Raw genomic sequence first — 20,380 nt, 5'->3', positions numbered from 1 at the left:
AATCAAAATGTCCGGGCATTTGAAGAAGGAGAAGATGATGAGGACTACCCAAGTATTTCCGAGCATTGCTTCTCTGTTGATACCCATGGTTTGATTTGTGCCATGAAGGATCTTGAAGAAGGCAAGGTGGCCTCGAAAAAAATGAGAAAACAACATCCTTCAAAGACAAGTCCAAATGGTGTGCATTCCATGAAGACTTTGGCCATCAGATAGAAGGCTGTATTGGTTTAAGGAGGGAAATTGGATACCTCCTGAGCAAGGGTCATTTCAAAGAGCTCTTGGGAAGAAAAAAGTCTAGGATCCAGGATCCTGAAGATGTACCACAGAAAGCAACTCCTCCCCCACCAAACGCACAAGTAATCAACTTTATCTCCGGTGGCTCAGATATATGCGGTACTTCTTTCTCCTCAGCAAAAAGACACGCCAAAGAAACAAAGTTGGAGAACGGAGACCAACCAGTCATATCCACTACTTGGACGACTGACAAAAGAATCTTCTTTGACGAAGAAGATAAGACAAGCATCCAGGATCCTCACCACGACGGTTTGATTATAACTTTATTTATTGCTAACCATTATGTGCGCAGAATCCTAGTCGATGGTGGAAGCTTGGTCAACATCATCCTACATGACGTACTACAGAAAATGAACATCCTGGACTCGGAAATCATCCCGAGAACGTCGGTGCTAGTGGGTTTCAGTGGTGAAACTAAGAAAACATTGGGGGACATCAAACTCCCAATATACATCGAAGGGTTAAACTCTTACCAAAATTTTTGTGTTATTGACAATCTTTCTTATTGCAACGTTATTCTTGGCAGGTCTTGGATACATGGAATGAAGGTTGTAGCCTCTACTTACCATCAGTGCATCAAACTACCAACTCCTTGGGGAGTAGTAAGGATAGATGGTGACCAAGTGGAAGCCAAGAATTATTATTCTTCATCAATGAAGCCGACAGCTAAACAAACGATAGCATAGCAATTACAGCAAAATCCTAGGGACGTGCTGGAAGCTCGGGAGCGAGACGTAAAAGAAGTATATTTAGATCCTGAAGATCTAGACACGAAGGTGTTCCTAGGATCCTGTATCCCTGATGAGATCGAGGAGGATATAATATCCTTCCTAAAACGACGAAAATCCACATTTGCCTTCAGACATTCAGACATGACAGGTATTTCTAAGGAGGTAATTACTCATAAGTTGGGCCTTGATTATTCTATTAAACCTGTCCATCAGAAGCAAAGGAAATTCGCTCCTGAGAGGAACGCGATCATACAAGAAGAAGTTGAAAAACTTCTTAAGGCCGGTATGATCAGAGAGGTTAAATATCCTCGATGGTTGGCTAATGTGGTTGTTGTTTCAAAAAAGAATGGAAAGTGGAGGGTGTGTGTCGATTTCACCGATTTAAACAAGGCATGCCCCAAGGATTCCTTTCCTGTTGCCACATATAGACTCCATGGTGGATGCAACGGCAGGGCATGAGATGCTTACCTTTATGGATGCTTCCTCTGGATTTCAACAAATTCAGATGGAACTATCTGATCAATAGGATACAGCATTCATGACTCCTACCGGCATATATTGTTATATCGCTATGCCGTTCGGACTAAGAAATGCAGGGGCAACATATCAAAGATTGGTCAATATGATGTTCAAGGATCAGTTAGGCAAAACCATGGAAGTCTACATAGATGACATGGTAGTGAAGTCGAAGAGGGCTGAGGATCACCTCAGAGATCTTGAAGAAGCATTCAATATCCTTGACTTATATAACATGAAACTAAACCTGTCAAAATGCCATTTTGGTGTTAAGGCTGGAAAGTTTCTAGGATACATGGTGACCAAAAGGGGAATAGAAGCGAGCCCCAAGCAGATATAAGCCATCATTAATTTAAAGTCTCCTGTAAATGCTAAAGATGTCCAGAGACTGACGGGAAGAATAGCTGCTCTCAACAGATTCATTTCCAGATCCTCAGAGAAGTGCAGAGACTTTTATGATATCTTGAGGAAAAATAAAAAGTTTGAATGGACTCTAAGGCATGAAGATGCACTAAAGGCTCTTAAGGATTATCTATCCTCAGCGCCTGCTTTGATGAAGCCAATAGATGGTGAGCCGCTGTCTCTATACTTAGCTGTGTCAGGTAATGCAATCAGTGCTGTTCTGGCCAAGGATCATGAAGGACAACAACACCCGGTATATTATGTAAGTAAAAGCCTGTTAGATGCAGAGTTCACGTATTCTCACATTGAAAAATTAATTCTTGCTTTGATTATGGCCTTAACCAAGTTGAGACACTATTTTGAAACACATACTATTATTTTAAGAACTAATTATCATGTTAAGAATGTGCTTAGAAAACCGGAATTGTCAGGAAGGATGGCCAAATGGGCTGTGAAATTGAGTGCATATGATATTCAGTATGAGCCCAGAACAGCCATTAAGTCACAAGCACTTGCAGACTTTGTGGCTGATTTCAGTAGTGACATACAAGAGGAGGCTGATTTGGAGGTTCAACAACTGTAAGAAACCAAGGATCCTTGGATCCTCTTTACTGATGGAGCATCCAACGTAAGAGGAACAGGATTGGGTATCCTACTGAAATCGCCACAGGGGGACATAATACTCTAGTCCATTGTGTGTGCATTCCAAGCCACCAATAATGAAGCGGAATGCGAAGCTCTGATCGCAGGTTTGGAATTAGTTAAACACATGAGGATTAGGTATCTTCAAGTATATGTAGATTCGTTATTGATGACTAACCACTTTAATGGCTCATATGCTGTTAAAGGTGAAAAACTAATCAAATATCTAGATGTTGTGAAGGAACTATCAAAGTTCTTCGATTCTTTTAGTATTATACAGGTACCAAGAGAAGAGAATGCTGGGGCAGATGCTTTAGCAAATTTAGCTTCATTATTGAAGATTCCAGAAGATACGAAGATCCCAATCATCCATATACTCTCACTAGCAATAGGAGAACAAGATGTTGGGGAGATAACAACTGAAAAAGAGATTGCGCCTTGGGATCCATTATCCTCAAATAATCAAGGATCTTGGATCCTCCCGATCAAGAAGTTCATTCAAAATGGAGAGATTCCAGCCACAGAGAAACCTAAGTCCTTCAAACTTAAGGTATCACAATACATTTTATTAAACAATATTCTGTATAGGAAATCTCTTGCAGGTCCATACTTGAGATGTATCGAAGATCCTGAAATTCAAGAGGTGCTCAAAGACTTTCATGAAGGAGATTGAGGTAATCATACTGGAGGTAGAGCCCTATTCTCAAGGATTTTGAGAACAGGATACTTCTGGCCTACCATGAAGAGAGACGCCATGGAGTACTCAAAAAAGTGTGACTCATGTTAAAGACATGGCAATATTTTGCATCAGCCAGCAGAGCCTATGTATCCTATATCCTCATCATGGTCTTTCATGAAGTGGGGCATGGATATTGTGGGTAAGCTACCTAAAGCTCCAGGAGGAAAAGTATTCATGCTTGCGATGACTGATTACTTTTCAAAGTGGATAGAAGCAGAAGCTTTCGTTCAAGTCCGCGAAAAAGAGGTGATATTCTTCATTAAAAGAAATATTATTACTAAATTTGGTATCCATTCAGAAATTATTTGTGACAATGGTTCCCAGTTTATTGGGAAAAGAGCCACTAACTTTTTTGACAGTTGGGGCATTAAGATGATTACCTCCACACCAATTCATCCTCAAGCTAATGGTCAAGCTGAATCAAGTAACAAGATTATTATCAACAACTTGAAGAAGAAACTAGGATCCAAGAAAGGCAAGTGGGCCAGAGAGCTACCATATGTTCTTTGGGCTGATAGAACAACACCAAAGAATGCAACAGGTCAAACACCCTTCTCATTGGTGTTTGGCTCAGAAGCTGTAATCCCTACGGAGATGGTGGTTCCTACTGCCAGAACAAGCATCCGTGATTCTCAAGCCAACAACGAAATCCTTCTCCAAGATCTGGATATTGTTAATGAGCTCAGAGACCTAGCTAAGATCAGAATGGCAGCATATCAACAAAGGGTAGCTGAGGCATACAACAAGAATATCAGGATTCGAAGATTTCAAGAAGGAGATCTAGTTTTGAGGAAAGCCTTCCAAAATACAGCCAATCTAGCGGATGGAAAGCTAGCACCTAAGTGGGAAGGCCCCTACTTGATCGAGTCAGAAGCCGGAAAGGGGGCATATCACCTGCTGACTATGGAAGGCAACATGTTACCTAGAGCATGAAATGCTATTCATCTCAAGAAATACTTTTTCTAATTAGGATCAAGTATCCTCAGAAGGATAAAGGATCCTAAAATTGGTAATATCTATCCGATCACTTATTCATTTCAGATTCTTATTAATTTAGGATAATATATTTTTAACGTTTCTCTTTTTCCAAGTTTTAAATAACAATGCAGATTTCAATAAGAAGTTCAATGTCTAAGAGGTTGGCCACATCTCCTTTACATTTAAGGTACTTTACTATTTCCCTTGGCCTAGCCCACGATTGGATATGACCCCCGATGGTCATATCCCATAAGGTTTAAAGGTTTTCACCTTTCTTATAAATTAGAGTTTCTACACTCTCGCCTGGAGCGCACGCTATCCAACATATAGTCCGGGGCAGCGGGACCAGTACACGTTTAGTGGCTGACAATTTCGTTGTTTCGGCTATATGAAGGATCCTACGATTTATGGTAGACGTATCATACCACCGGTTTATAACGTTTTCACGTTATCTCACGTTTGGGCTAAATCCCGGTTTGGGCGAGTCCCCAGTTTACATCCGCATCTTTGGGCCAGTCCCCATTTTGGGCTTGTCCCTAGTTTAACACCAGTTTGGGCTTGTCCCCAGTTGCACGGGCTTGTCCCCAGTTACACGGGCTTGTCCCCCCAGTTACACGGGCTTATCCCCAGTTTATTTGGGCCTGGCCCCAGTTTGTTGGGTTTAATCCCAGTTAATATTACAAGTTATTTTCATCAGGTATCCTAAGTTCAATTACAAGGATCACAGAAGGATCAACACTTATGGTAACTAAATGGTGTTGGATATACAGCCGGAAAGGAAGTTGCCAAGGAAACTCCATTGATATATGACAATTATACCCAGCTTCTCAAATCTCATCTGTTTTGCAGGAGGCTTGATTTCAAAGGCAAAATGACAGCTGTGATCTTATCACAACCGCCATTTTGGGGGCAATTGTTAGTGCACGGAAATTTGACACTGTGGATATGTTATCCTGACATATAATATGGATCAATTATTCTTAGAATATGTTGCAGATCCTGTCGGGATCAATGATCCTCAGTACTTATCATTTATTAACGATTTTCCTTTGTTATATTGGTATTTTTGGCAGGTATAACAGCTAGTTACCAAGTCCAACCTATAATCTCGCAATCAAGTTAATAAAACGCGTGGATAATGAAGGAAAGAGTTACAATGAAGGAAAGACTTGATTGAAGGCTAAAAATTAAGAGAATTAGTTATTCTACTTCATGTATATATAGAAGCATGATCAGCTAGGTTTAGGGGGAAGATCACAACACATCATACACGACTTTTCTCTGTAATTCTAGAATAGACACACACACTTGTATTCGCTGATCATAGCTTCCAACCCTTGTAACCACCATTTTTGATTAATAAAAGTGGTGATAGACGATTTGTCATCACACGGGGTTTTTGTGCCGGCGATCCGACCAAGATCAAGGGCTTTTCCTCGTAACAAATCACAGTGTTCATCATTATTTCGTTTACATATTCGTTGTTATCATTTTAGCACTAAACCTCACATAACAGATTTGGATACATTATCCTTAGCTGATTTTTAACCAAAACAATATTGTTTGTGTTTTGTATGTGTCAGTTTATATTTATTTAATGATATTTTTTTTCTAAAACTTTCTTCTAGACAGTCATTTCAGATACAGAGTGAATTCTGTCTTAAAAATACTATTGATCCAGATGGAAGTTATTGTTTTTGGACCATCAATAACGCACATTATTTACCCGGGGGTACGCTCTCATGTCCCCTTAGTCTGGTATGACATGAAATGATCCATTTGTTTTGTGATAGCATTTTGTTTTACATTTTATGAACCAAAGGTATTACTTTTTTTTTTTTTGCAATGTGACATACACCAACATGAAAGATTCACATAAAAAATTACGCAAAATATTATTCAAGAAATAAAGTTTAACCAACTTACATGTTATCTTGCAAATAAACAATTATCTTCAACTTCTTCAATAAATTTCCTAAAGATCAAAATAATTCTGAATAGTTTATTACTCCATTTTCATGCAGTAACCGGTCCTTAAATTTTTAGAACTACATTAAACTAAAAAAGAAAATATTATCAAAATATACATCAAACGAAATGGTCGACATCACTTTTAAGTAGCCAAACGTTTGTCCAAGAACTCCTTCTGTGTGAAGCGGATGACGATAATGCTTAAAGGTATGTAGCACAACTCTCAAATACCTCTTAATACTATCATTTCATAACTAACTTTATTGCTGTTTTGTAACTAGGTCACTAGTCTCAAATCTAAGCTAATACATTTCTTTACATTTAAGGCAGCTCACTAAATATATTCTTCTGAAAAATAATTTCTTAATATTTGCACGTCTCTATTAATAATTAATAAACAAATCAATAATACACAGGAATAAATAAAATTAAAAAAACAAAATAGACAAAATTAGTACACGAGGCAATTTTACATATTTTTTTGAAAAAATATTTTTGAGGTATTAACTTAAAAAATTAGAAAATATCTTATTAAATTTCCAAAAACATCATCTGCATCATTGTTATAAAATTTTTCCTAAACAAAATGAAATCCTTCAATAATTTTTACTTTATTTACATACAAGTTCAATCAAGAACCAAATTTTAAACATAGAAATATGAACGTCGTTAAGAAACTACATGCAATTTAATTTTAATTGTCCGGCAGGTAAGAAATATGATTCTTAAAGAGACGTAAGAAAAGAAAGTGAAAGAGACGTAAGGAAAGAAGATGCCAATAAACTAATAATGACATGATGATCTATATGATGCATTATGTTAGACTAGAGTTATGGTGTAAATTTTTAGACGTTACATTTACCTTTTAGTTCACTTTTTTGTAACGGTACCTTTTGCTCCTTAGTTTTTCTTTTTCTTTTTCTTTTATTATGTAATATTTTTTAGACCCAATTACAAATTTTGTCCTTTAAAATAAGACGAATTACGGTTCGTGTCCTTTTTTTAGTTTCCGTGCAGGCGGTTTACTTTAAACTTTTTTTTCCTACAAGTTTTGTCCTTTACGCTAACTGGGTTAGAAAAAGTCAGTTAAATACCCTCACGTGAGACGCATGTGAGGGCATTTTTGTCTTTTCGTCTATACATAATAAAAAAAATATAAAACTCTTTCTTTCTCTCGTATCAAACTCTACTCTCTCCTTGCTTCTCTTTCTTTCTTAATCACTTACCACCACCACCAACTCACCACCAGCAGCCACCCCCACACCTGCCCCCATCCAACCTCCGGCAACCACTGCCATTTTTGCAACCAGCCACCACCACCGTTCACCGCCATATCCACCTCCCCTTTCACCAAATCCGCTACCACCACCGTTCACCGCTAAATCGAACACAAGTCAGATGTTAATTTTATGATTTTCGCCATATCCACCTCCCCTTTAACCCAGATCCAGTTTACCCATCCAATAACAATAAATTCTTTCTTTTTCAACTTTTACCCTTAAAAATCTCAAACCCAGATCCACAAACCCAAATCCAGTTAACCCCGCTGCCGCCACCCGAACCCGACCCATCCAGATGTAGCGAGATGTAGCGAACAAGAAGGATAGTTGCAGTTAATTAGGGTTTCGTCTTCCTCGCCGGAGAAGGTGACCGGAGATGGTGCCAGATTTAAGAAGAAAGGGAGTTGATGATGAATTACAAATCCGGTCAAAATCCAAACTTCCGGTATTATCTTCGGTCATCAAAACAGCTCTCAAGAAATCGATGAAGTTGGGAGGTACAAATAAGATGAACAGGGCAACAGTTTTAAGTGTTTGATGGTGTTGGTGGCGAAGCTATGGTGGCGGTGGTGATGGTGTTTGAGGAGTGGTTGTGATATGGTGATGGTGTGGAAGAACATTGAGAGAGAAGGATGAGAGAAGGAAGTGGTTGTGGTATGTGGTATGTGGTATGATGATGGTGTGGTGATGGTGGTGGCTTAGAGAGAAAAAGAAGAGAGAAAGGAGGAGAAGGTGTTATCAATTTGAAGGTACAAACGAAAAGACAAAAATACCCTCACATGCGCCTCACGTGAGGGTATTTAACTGAGTTTTTCTAACCCAGTTAGCGTAAAGGACATAACGTGTAGGAAAAAAATGTTTAAAGGATACCGCCTGCAAGGAAACTTAAAAAAGGACACGAACCATAATTTGACTTTTTTTAAAGGACAAAATTTGTAATTCTGTCTATTTTGTATTTAACCTACCAATATATATGACAAAAAATAATAAAAAACAAGAAAGTAACCAATTTTAAATATATGTTTACGTGGAGTAACTGTTTTTTTTTTATTTTTTACTTTTACGTTGCAGTTATTAATATTCTACCGATCTACGTTTATTTTCCTGTATGTATTATATTTAAAAAAAAACAATACGTATGCTTATTTTATTAATATTTTTTTTAACCGACAAAAATATACTTAGAATTTATTCTGTTTCTTTGAAGTATGTGGATAAAATGTTGTACATAAATAATAACTTAGACACCACCTCTCTTGTTAGCTAATTTTGGGTTTTCATGATCTGAACTAAGGCACTGCTAACAAGTTAATTTTCTTGAATTGATTTCGGTATAAATAATAACGGAAAACTTATTCTGATTGGCTCAAGTAGATCAATCCACTATTGCTATTAAGGAGACTTTTGGGAAGTTTGATGATGTTCTTGAGCCAGGGTGTGCCCTGGATATTTGGAAGTCAGCTTGCTGGACATCTTACACTCAGGGTTCAATAGTAAAATGTTAGATATGAGACCAAAACTAAGGTACTCTTTTATTTCCCTTCACATATAGTATTTTAGCCCTTATATAACTAAAGAAGTATTCTTTAACATGCTTTAAAACGATTCTTATTGTAACATAAAACATGTTACATATTTTTTTCAGGACAATGTCTTTTGTGAATGTTGTAGCTTTGGTTCAGTATCGTGCTATGTCTGATAAGGCGAGTGATGCGTTCCACAAACTCAGCAATACAATGGCTCAGCTCGAGTCCTTTGTTTTTTATGGTAAAAACCTTTTAAGCAGACTATAAATCTTCATATGTTGTCAGTATCCTAAAACGACCATTTATGCTCAACTTCTAGTCATAAGAGCCAGTGTTCCAAAGCTTACTCTTAATGATGCGTTTAAGCAAAAGAATAAAGTTGCTAAGGCGTTTGAAGAAGAGCTTGAAAAGGTAAATTATCAAATTAATTTAGTCATTAAATGTATATGAAGTTATGATCCTGAATTGGTTGTGACATGTTTGTGGTTGAACATACTTGTATAGGCAATGTCTGCTTATGGTTTTGAGATCGTTCAAACATTAATTGTTGATATAGAACCACATGAGCGTGTGAAGAGCGCAATGAATGAGATTAATGCAGGTAAAGTTTTCTTATTATCATCGTATCTTAATTGACACATTGGTTTCAAGTTCAAAAAACTCAAACAAATCAATAATTTAACTTTTTCTAATAACTTGGTTTTGGATGAAATTGTAGACCAAACGGGTCAAAACTCACCTAAAATGTTCTTTAACATAAAACCTCCTTTGTTATGTTATTGTAAATAAACTTGTTGAAATTAATAACTAATATAACTTCTATATATAAACAATCTAAGTTTTGAACCATATTGTTTTAAGTCAAATGGGCCAAAAGTCACCTAAAAATGTATTTTCAAAGAGAACCTTCTATGTCGTTTTTTCCAGTGATAAAAAAAAGTTTTTGACAATATTGTTTTGGGTTAACTCAACTTTGACACGAACCAAAGCGACCCATTTGATGGAAACTTATCTGACCTGCTCATTTTGCAGCTGCAAAGCTAAGGTTGGCGGCTACTAAAAAAGCAGAGGCCGAAAAAAATTCTACAAATCAAGCGAGCCGAGGGCGAGGCAGAGTCAATATACCTCTTGGGTTTGGGTATTGCACGCCAACAACAAGCCATTCTAGACGGGTAAAAAGACAACGTGTTGGGTTTTTCGGTCAACGTGCCCGGGATAACGGCTAAAGATGTGATGGACATGGTTCTAGTGACTCAGTATTTTGACACCATGAAGGAAATTGGGGCTGCATCCAAATCATGATTTGTTCATTCCTCATGGACCGAGTGCGGTTCAATGGTTAATGATGTGGCTACTCAGATACGCGATGGTCTACTTCAGGCCAGGGTAATACGACTACTTGATTATTGGAGATTGAGGGTTTGATGCGTTTGATGTGACCGTAAAGAGTATAGTTTGGTGTTTGCAGGGCCGTCTTTGAGGCATGGCAGGGTAGTTGACGGCCACAGGCCCGACACCCCGCTAGGCCTGATATTTTTTTTTTCAAAAAAAAATTATATGTATTTTTATCAAAAACATGTGCATAATCAATGTTTCAACACAATTACATAACCACTAGCTTGGTCTAATGGTAAAGGGGTATGACATCTAACCAAAAGGTTGTGGCTTCTAGTCTTATTTGAGACAATTTTAAGCTTATTTTTATATAAAAGTTTTTTAACAATCGATTTAACAATCGTGATTCGATTTGATTACTATTGATTCGAATAGACTGTATTCGATTCGATTAGGACTGTACTTGTGGAAAGTACGGATAGTACTTTTTGTCACATTTTTCAAGATTTCCCTTTTAAGGTTGTCATCTCAATCAACTTGACCTTTTAACGGATTTAAGAAATATCCATATTTTAACACTTTTCAAACATCAAAACTTGAATTTTTGAAGTTTTTAACCTATGAATCTTCACAAATTAACACTCAAACTTTAACTCGAAGCTCGAACACATGAACTTTTGAACACTTTTTGTGGCTTTTGAAGAACCCGTAATCCACAAAACTTCTTGAAAATCCGTCTTCAACACAGACAAGACCAATATCCAAGGTTGTGACCCAAGATTTACAACTAGTAGAGCCTGAAAGCTCCAATACCAATTGTAGGTCCCTTGGCCGGATCTAACAACACTAATACTAGTTTACTTGGATCAACCTCTACACTAGCTAGCGGAAATCACTAGTGACTTGGATCAACCTCTACACTAGCTAGCGGAAATCAATAGTGAGGACTGAGATCTCGGTCCTCACTAGTGATTTCGCTAGTTTGTGTAGAGGTTGATCCAAGTAAACTAGTATTAGTGTTGTTAGATCCGGCCAAGGGACCTACAACGTCACATTAATTTTTTTATTTGATTTGTTTTTCCTAATATCGTAACGAATGTAACTTAACTGACCAGATTCGCGTCGATTTATCGCCGCAACACCCGAGGGTCAACTCACCACCGCAATGCCCGGAACCAAAAACACTCAGGTTTTACTAACGCCCGAGTTTTACCAACCCTTTTGTTTAAGTTACGATACTGTAACGAACGTCACCGAAATCGAACAAATTCGTGTGGACTCATTGCCACAATGCTCGGGTTTCACCAACATTCGTTTTACCGACTCACCACTGCAAAGCCGGCAATTGGCAACACTCGATTTTTACCAACAACCAGGTTTTAATGACCGAAAAACTTTGTTTTAATTATTTAATTCTTTTATCTGTTGATTTGTCGAAATTATTTTGGGGTTTCAACTCTTGGGTTTTACCAACATTGTTTATAATATAACGAATGTAGTCGGACAACCGAGTTCGTGTCGACTCTTCGTTGGAATACTCCGTTTCACCACAAGGTCGCGTCGACTCTCCGATGCAACACTCGGGTTTTACCAACGCATGGGTTTTGCCGGTCGAATAAATATTGTTTTAAATATGTTAATTTGTTTACATAATGCGTTATAGACATAAAACAAAAATGCATAATTAAATATAAATATTATAGTTTTTAAGTGATGATCGGGTATTTTGTATATATATTAGTGTATTAATTATATAGTTTTATTTAGTATACTGTTAGAACTTTGGTACTTCATACGTGCTTTTGTATTTCAGGTCATTGATCGTTAAAGATGCTAAATGAGAGACTTGTACGAGCATGGAATGATATCTCTAGAAGACCGAAGCATGATTTGATGTCTGTTACAAGGATTCGGGAAGAGTATGGATAAGAACTCAAAAGCCGATGCTAAAACTGAACAAGATAGGTTGTCAAAATGCGACCCTGAAGTAAAACGAGCATATCCTGGGCTAGAAAATGAGTTACGAGAGCCATAATATATGAATTTTGGGTTTCTCGACGAGAGGAATCTGAATATGAGGTTTTCTTAGGTCGCGATACGCGATGAGATGGTCATATGGCCATCGAGTATCGCGACGGACATAAAAAACGGGAAAATTAGGTTTATAACATCTTTTTCATCATAAAGAACCCTAACTCCATTTTGAAGACCAAGAGGCGATTCCAGCAGTCCATAGAAGCGATTTCTACCACCATAGCTTGTGCCAAGACACTACATATGATTCCTATAATCCATTACGAAGATTCAATGATGTCAAGGCTCAGCAAATCTCCTAGAATCGCACCCGGGATGTATAGTTTGTAACCTTTACAGTTTTTCTCATGTGATTAAGAACACTTGTGTATTATTATTTATGATTGATATATGATTACGATGTTTGGTATTTCTGTGTGTTCGGTCGGTTTAGGTTTATGTTGGTCTGAACGATCTGTTACCAGTTGCTAGATAATTAGTCATATAACTGTTTGGTTAGATTGAATACGATAAAACATACAATTGCCCTTAACTGAGTCACACTGGCAGGGACTGTTTGATAACCAGTACCGTGTGTAAAGTAATTGTTGATGTCTAAGGTTTTGTCTGATTGTTCAGTTTTCAGTTAATCATTAATAATTAATCTGTTAGGTTGCATGAGATAACTGTTGGTTGCTTACTTGAATTCCCGGGTGTGATTTGTTTGTTAACTGCTTAATACTCGTTTACTTGTTCGTTGCTTAGTTCTCTTAATTCAAACTATTGCTTGTGTGATCAGCACTAAAAATCATTCACTTCATAATTAGAAATCTGTTACACGAATACATTAACCACATACTCCTTGTGATACGATACCCTACTTGCTCTAACTATTTAGAATAATTAGGTTTTTGATTGACTCAAACGACGGTCATCAAAACCAAAACCAAAACCAAAACCAAAACCAAAACCAAAACCGAAACCTTGATCAGACTGAACCAGCAGTTCCACACAACACCCTTAACCATAGAGTTCGGCTTAACCTGGATGATGCTATTCCTAGTATTCCGAGAGATGATGAAGAAGAGGGGGAAGATAATAATGGAAACGAGGGTTTTGAGGTCGAAAACGAGGTAAACCGGTTGGTTAGAAGGAATCGGGAAGTTGAGCACGAGAATGAGGGTTTTGAGATGGAAAATGAGGGAAATCAGAATTGGGATGAAGAGGTGGAAGAGCCAGTGAATCGAAGACGGGTTGAAGCGGTTAACAGAAATGGTTTGGGTCAAAACAGAGTGAATTGGGTGGAAAGGCCCGAAAGAGTTCGTCGTATTCAGGTTAACCGGGGCGGTTTGGTGAACCCCGGGTGGCTAAGAAGAAACTTTGTGGCCCCGGTTCAGACCGGCTATCTCAGATGGAACATCCCCGTTGGTCCCACAGGTACGAGTGCCGGGACAACAAACTTTTAAGTCTCGGCTATCTTACATTAGCATCGTACCACATTTTCACATGATGGCTTCCGAGGACCCTTATTCTCATTTGTCCTATTTTTCGGCTATTTGCGGGTTGATTGGTGGTGGTACTTATGATCAAGATGAGGTTCGGTTGCGGTTATTCCAGTTTTCATTAAAAGATAAAGCTAAGCACCGGTTTAACTCGCTACCGATGCACAGTATTGGGAACTGGGCCGAGATGCAGCAAGTGTTTCTAAACGAGTACTATTCGCAGTCAAAGACGAGTGAGGCCCGAATGGAAATTCGCCATTTTTCACAGTTATCAGGCGAATTATTTCACGAAGCATTCATCAGGTTTAAGGAGATGATCAGAAAATGCCCACACCACCAGATTGAATTGTGGGAATTGGTGAAGTGTTTTGTGGATGGGTTGACTTACGAGGACAGAAAACATCTGAAAGCCTCGTGTAACGGTCAGCTGCTGAATCAACCCGAAGAGGATGAATGGGATTTTTTGGAGTGTATGTGTGAAGATTCAAAGGCAGAAGCAGCAGCTGAAAGACGAAGACATGGTACTTCTTCCAGGTCAGTAAAGTCAGTCACGAGTGAGTCTGAAAGAATTGCTGAGTTAGAACGTGAGCTGGCTGGGTACAGAAAGGGTAAGAAGAAATAAGTCAGGAAAGTTGGAGTGAAATTCCCGGTTTGTGAAGATTGTGGAGGCATAAGGCAGAAAATTGCCCCGAATTTGATGATGACGAGGAGGATGAGCCCGAAAATATTAATTTTGCTTACGGGGATTCCAAGGGTCAAGGGTTGAATTCAAACACCTATCACCCAGGCTTGAGGAATCACCCGAATTTTGGTAACGGGAACGCGTCTACCCAGTTAAACCTGAACTTTCAGGGATCGAACCAGAACATATCGCATGGAAATTACCGCCAAGGTGGTCAGCAGGGTTCGTATGATCAGAATCGGGGGTATAACAGAGACGGTAACCGGGGTGGAAATTCATCCGGTAATCAGGACCAGCAGAGGGGGTCCTCGGGTAATGCGTATGAGTCGGTACACTCAAAGTTCGATTCATTGATTAAGATTATGGCAGATCATAAGGCTGAAACGAAGAAACAGTTTGAGTTACATGAAAAGTCAGTAGAGGCAATGTCAAAGCAGATTGGTCAGCTCGCAGAAGATATGGCAAAGTTTCAAAAGAGCGTAGGTCAACTCCCGAGTGATACTACAGTCAACCCGAACCATTACTGCTCAAGCTTCAAGAAGGGAAACAATGTGCACATCAATGTTGTAAGTCTTTTGCCTCATTTTGAAATTTCTTGTGTTGAAGTTGATTCACCACCACAATTTGTTGAGAGGGTGGTGGAAGATGTTTATGATGAGAGTGATTGTGTCGGTCAAAATGAATTAATTTTCCAAAATGAACCAGGACCAAAAATATATGAAATGTCTTTTTTGTGAAAATTGCACATGTGAAAAATGTTTAAATGGTAAATTGACCAACATGGGAGATGAGGATGTAGAGAATAATACCACCTTAAGTAAACTTCAAGACCCGGGAGTGCCGCTTTTATCAATTCAAATTGGAAAATTTAAAACTGATCGGGCACTTCTAGATCTTAGAGCATGTGTTAGTATCATGCCCGATAGTTTATATGATCAGTATGAATTTGGCCCGTTAGAAAGGGTAAACACCACCGTGGTGTTGGCAGACTAAACTCATACACTTCCTAGGGGCATGGTGACTAATGTAATGGTTCAGGTGAATGAATTTTTCTACCCAGTTGACTTTCTTGTACTTGACTATGCTAAACGTGTCAATAATGCACAACCATAAGTCATATTGGGTAGGCCATTCCTTGCCACAGCACATGCGGTAATTGACTGTGTTAAGGGGGTTTTGGGAATTAAGTGTGGAGACCGTGATAAACGGTTATTATTGTTTGAAAATGCCATTAACCCTCTTGTTGACAAGTGTGTATCCTTGGACAAGGATCACACAAAATAGGAATGTTTTATGATTGACAGGATAGATAAGAAGGGATTTGAGAAACAACATAGTGAGAAGGTGGAAGAGAAAGGCAGCCGACCAAGGAAGAAGAAGGTTAGACATCCACCCAACCAAAATGATCGAGAGTGGAGATTGAGAATGTTCGGGCCAGATCCTGGCCTATCGGAAGACAGGCAAAAAACTATTGAAGAAACGCGTGCTTATAATGAGAAGGTTGCACGGGAGCGGGCCAGACGCCCACCTTGAATGCCATACAAATTTCAAAAGGGTGGTAATTGTACATTTTGTATATATATATATATATATAGTTTCTATTTTGTTTTAGTTTTTATATTACTAATTGTATTTTAAGCGTACCATCATAGCAAAAGCTAAGTGTGTGAGAAAAGTTGGGATTTTGATGTGTTTGATAAATTTTTTGTCAGAAAACGAGGTTTCAGTTTAGCTAACCAGAGTGCTTTCATTTCTTTTCGCTATGGTTAATACAGGTACGTGTATATTATGTTGTATTTTGAACTTTGTAGGTGTTGTTCACTATAAACCCTCACGAGACCCCACTCGTCCTCCCGGGCTACCGGGAGGTTTACAGGGCTTGTTGCATATGCTAAATGCAATCGTGATTCCTACGAAAGTGAGTTAGGTCTTTTAACGTTTTAACTTGTTTAACTAAATTTATTATGAAACGACTTAAATTGGCTCGGTAATTATTTTAATAAAATTAACAGAAAATCATCATAACTCTTAAAAGATCTATGTCTTACACTTGTGAGAAGCTTGCTTCTACACATCTCGAGATTTTGCAGGTTCGGTTGTCAGTTTTGGTAATTGGTTGAGACGAGTGTGTACAAGTGTTTACAAGAGTTCGCGAGCGGATGGTTCCATTATATTGTCAATGATATCAGGTGATTTCAGTTTCATAATCTATTTTATTTTAATTAGTTTCAATGTTGAAAGTGTAATTGTATAATTGTTTAGTTTAACCATCACATTTGTGCCCCGAGTTTTTAAATTGTTAAAAAATCAATTTCAACCCCGTCCCTCAAATATTCATTAATTGTTTAAATATTTTAACATTGAGGACAATGTAAACCTCAAGTGTGGGGATGGGGGAAATTTGAAAGTTTTAGCCCAATAGTACCTCGAAGAGTGTTTGGAAACCAAAGTTGTTAACTGTTAATTATTGTCATTAATGCCAAGTTATAGGTTTCTGGTCATGGTTGGTTTTTCAGCTTCTCGATAGTTTTATTCACAAATGTTTTCAAAAAGAGCGGTTGAAAATGGGGTCGTTTAGGCGGGGATAACGAGTCAATGGGGTGGGTATACATGTTTCATATCGGCAGCCCATTATTCCAGACATATTGTGAGATGCCCCCTATACTTAATACACATATTATATAATAGATATAAAACATGTCTTATACCATTGATTGAGGGAAACCAGTATGTTTTACAGAGTTAGAACTTGCTTGTCACATGCTTATCGAGATCTTAATACCACCACCTGTATAGAGATTAGGACTTTAGAAAACCTTTACATACAATTTTCCTCCACTAAATAAACTTCCTTACCCGACATTATTCCCTTAGGAGCCCGTTTGGACCTCATTCCTGTTTATTTTCTAAACCAGACATTACACACCATTTCATCCTTGGCCTTCATTATATTTTAACCATGTGTGATGAAATCTAGTTCGTTATCGAGTTGTATATAGTCAGTTGTTGAGCATAGTACACAATGTACGTATGCCTCGGTTGAGTTGTAAATATGTGTTTGTCAGAGTTGTATAATTATTTGATTAAGTGTATTGTCTATCAGTTCAAAAAGAAGCAAAAAAAAAAAAAGCTAAAAAAAAGCACAAAAAAAATTGAAAATTCAGCAAAAAGCCAAAAAGAAAGTCAGTTCTTATTCAGTTATGTAATTAGCAGTCTGTTTATTTTTGATTAGCTATTTGTTTATTTGTAAACTGGGTTTCATTCACCTTAGTCACTAAATATGCCTATTCTGCACCAAACTAAGCCTCAGCAAAAACCTTAGTCCGAGTCTTTATGCAACCGGTGGGTAATGGGTGGAGAAAAGACTGGCATGCAACCTTATTAAGTTGTAACTCATACTTGGTATTTGAGGGCAGAGACATATACTGGCACATCTTTGCTAGTCCATATATTAAACCGAGAGGAGTGTTGATAGTGTGAGGGGTATGAACATGTATGCCTTAGCCGGAAACAAAGTACACTCGTCTGGGCGGCTCTGTTGTTTTTATAGTATCATTTAACCTTATTTGTGGAATGTCAATCTAGAAATTGTCAGTCTGGGAAACTGGGTATGAACTTAAACTTTACTAGTGTTAATGGCGATAAGTCACATATCTGTGATGGAGGTTAATGTTTATTTTAGAGTTTGCTTGAGGGCAAGCAAAAGATAAGTGTGGGGATGTGATGGTCGGGTATTTTGTATATATATTAGTGTATTAATTATGTAGTTTTATTGAGTATACTGTTAGAACTTTGGTACTTAATACGTGCTTTTGTATTTCAGGTCATTGATCGTTAAAGATGCTAAATGAGAGACATGTACGAGCATGGAATGATATCTCGGGAAGACCGAAGCATGATTTGATGTCTTGGGAAGTGTTATAAGGATTCGGGAAGAGTATGGATGAGAAATCATAAGCCGATGCTAAAACTGAACAAGATGGGTTGTCAAAATGCGACCCTGAAGTAAAACGAGCATATCCTGGGCTAGAAAATGAGTTACGAGAGCCATATATATGAATTTTGGGTTTCTCGACGAGAGGAATCTGAATATGAGGTTTTCTTAGGTCGCGATACGCGATGAGATGGTCATATGGCCATCGCATATCGCGACAGACATAAAAAACGGGAAAAATAGGTTTATAACATCTTTTTCATCATAAAGAACTCTAACTCCGTTTTGACGACCAAGAGGCGATTCCAACAATCCATAGAGGCGATTTCTACCACCATAGCTTGTGCCAAGACCCTACATATGATTCCTAGCATCCATATCGAAGATTCAGTGATGTCAAGGCTCGGCTAATCTCCTAGAATCGCACCCGGGATGTATAGTTTGTAACCTTACAGTTTTTCTCATGTGATTAAGAACACTTGTGTATTATTATTTGTTAGGCCATGAATTTTATACTGAGGATCCTTTATCCTTAACCATCTTACTGATAGATTATCCTTAAGATGTCTATCAGGGTATAAAGGATCGAGGATCCTCGGTATTATTTGTTTACTAAAGATTGCGTTTAGTATGGTGATGTGTAAGACATGTGTGGCAACTTAGAGACGTGCTTGCATCAATTATCCTCCCGGAGTACTCTCTAGCTGGAGTATGGATCTAGGATCCTTATTCAATATAGCTGTTAATGGACGAATTCACCTGAAGATTGATGTTTAGATATCAATAACGGCTCCAAGACTCGTTCTTCCACTTATCTCGCTATTGAACGGCTATTGGTACGTGGTCAAAGTCAGGGAAGTGGCTAGTGGAAGACTTCCGGATTGTTAGGGAATATTGTTATTGACATTTTCTTATTTAATCGAGTTATGATCGAGTAGGAAAAACACATGTATCATCACACACACTCTAGAGCAGAAGCAATGAATTCTCTCTAATCACTAGTTTACTTTGTAATCTCGATAATCAACTCCACAATACTTGTAACCACCTTTTATTATCAATATAATCAGCGGTGATAGTTTTCAACGTCCGGGGGTTTTTTGTGCCGGAGATTACTATAATCACATACTATCCGACCAAAGGTTACCTCGTTGATCCTTGACCAAAGTGATTCGACCAAAGATTATCATGTTAATCCTTGACCGAAGTCATTTTATCAAAGATTGCCTTGTTAAGTTTTGACCGAAGTAAGATTATCGTATTCAAGGGCTTTTTCCATCGTGATCAAATCATTGTGTTCACCAAGATTACGATTACACACTCATCATTGCCGTGTTAGCACTATACCTCACTTAACAGATTTGGATACATTATCCTTAGCAGATTTTTGTCCAAAACATTATTTATGATTGATATATGATTATTGATGTTTGGTATTTCTGTGTGTTCGGTCGGTTTAAGTTTATGTTGGTCTGAAAGATCTGTTACCAGTTGCTAGATAATTAGTCATATAACTGTTTGGTTAGATTGAATACGATAAAACATACAATTGCCCTTAACTGAGTCACACTGGCAGGGACTGTTTGATAACCAGCGCCGTGTGTAAAGTAATTGTTGATGTCTAAGGTTTTGTCTGATTGCTCAGTTTTCAGTTAATCATTAATAATTAATCTGTTAGGTTGCTTGAGATAACTGTTGGTTGCTTACTTGAATTCTCAGGTGTTATTTGTTTGTTAACTGCTTAATACTCGTTTACTTGTTCATTGCTTAGTTCTCTTAATTCAAACTATTGCTTGTGTGATCAGCACTAAAAATCATTCACTTCATAATTAGAA

At 38.0% G+C, this 20,380-nt stretch overlaps 1 pseudogene across 1 annotated transcript; it reads left to right on the top strand.

The window, feature by feature from the left end:
- Nucleotides 1-7,929: 7,929 nt before the first annotated feature.
- On the top strand, nt 7,930-10,559 carry LOC143556515 (hypersensitive-induced reaction 1 protein-like; annotated as a pseudogene). The gene is made up of 7 exons (XR_013139383.1): nt 7,930-8,050; nt 8,928-9,077; nt 9,199-9,320; nt 9,399-9,490; nt 9,584-9,680; nt 10,112-10,465; nt 10,548-10,559. The product of XR_013139383.1 is annotated as a hypersensitive-induced reaction 1 protein-like (transcript).
- The last annotated feature ends 9,821 nt before the right edge of the window (nt 10,560-20,380 follow it).

The sequence above is a fragment of the Bidens hawaiensis genome, unplaced genomic scaffold (assembly GCF_021521415.1).
Source record: "Bidens hawaiensis isolate Kalapana, Puna unplaced genomic scaffold, B.hawaiensis_p1.1 tig00018600_1, whole genome shotgun sequence".
NCBI classification, from domain to species: Eukaryota; Viridiplantae; Streptophyta; class Magnoliopsida; order Asterales; family Asteraceae; genus Bidens; species Bidens hawaiensis.
This window is presented reverse-complemented; position numbering and strand designations above follow the sequence as displayed.